The following is a 454-nucleotide window of genomic DNA, read 5'->3' as shown; positions in this document are numbered from 1 at the left end:
TGGCAGGTCTAAGAGATTCATTAGTTATTCATGAACTTTGTAGTATAAATCCGAACTCTAATTATTTAGACAGTCAGAATCTAAGTCCCTAGATTATATTTATAGCTTTAGGGGTTGGTAATGCACTGTCATAATTCAATCTTTGAACTGAATTTGATAGTTAAAAAAAAAAAAAACTCTGTACACACAGTTCTTCTTCGAGTGTATGAGAGACACTTATGGAAAAGTCTAATTTATTATTTTCTGAAATCCTCCATGGTGATCTGAAATTTTATATGCATGAGTAATATTTATATTTCATGTTTTGTATTAAACTGGGGAGGATTTGCAAATCAATACTCAAAGATAAGTCGTATCTTCAGATTGGGAATTTGTGAATTATATCTTTAGACGTGGGGAAAAATAGTAATCTTGAAAAGAATTTATGCTGTCATTGACAATTTAAACAACAAAG

At 30.0% G+C, this 454-nt stretch overlaps 1 protein-coding gene across 2 annotated transcripts in view; it reads left to right on the top strand.

Moving 5' to 3' along the window:
- The window catches only part of LOC119593076 (putative gamma-glutamylcyclotransferase CG2811), a gene marked incomplete at its 3' end in the record, with an annotated part of 7750 nt that overhangs the window by 4695 nt on the left and 2601 nt on the right, over positions 1–454 (top strand).

Source organism: Penaeus monodon, chromosome 31 (assembly GCF_015228065.2).
Source record: "Penaeus monodon isolate SGIC_2016 chromosome 31, NSTDA_Pmon_1, whole genome shotgun sequence".
Lineage (NCBI taxonomy): Eukaryota > Metazoa > Arthropoda > Malacostraca > Decapoda > Penaeidae > Penaeus > Penaeus monodon.
The sequence above is the reverse complement of the archived record's forward strand: the minus strand, read 5'-3'. Positions and strand labels throughout refer to the sequence as shown.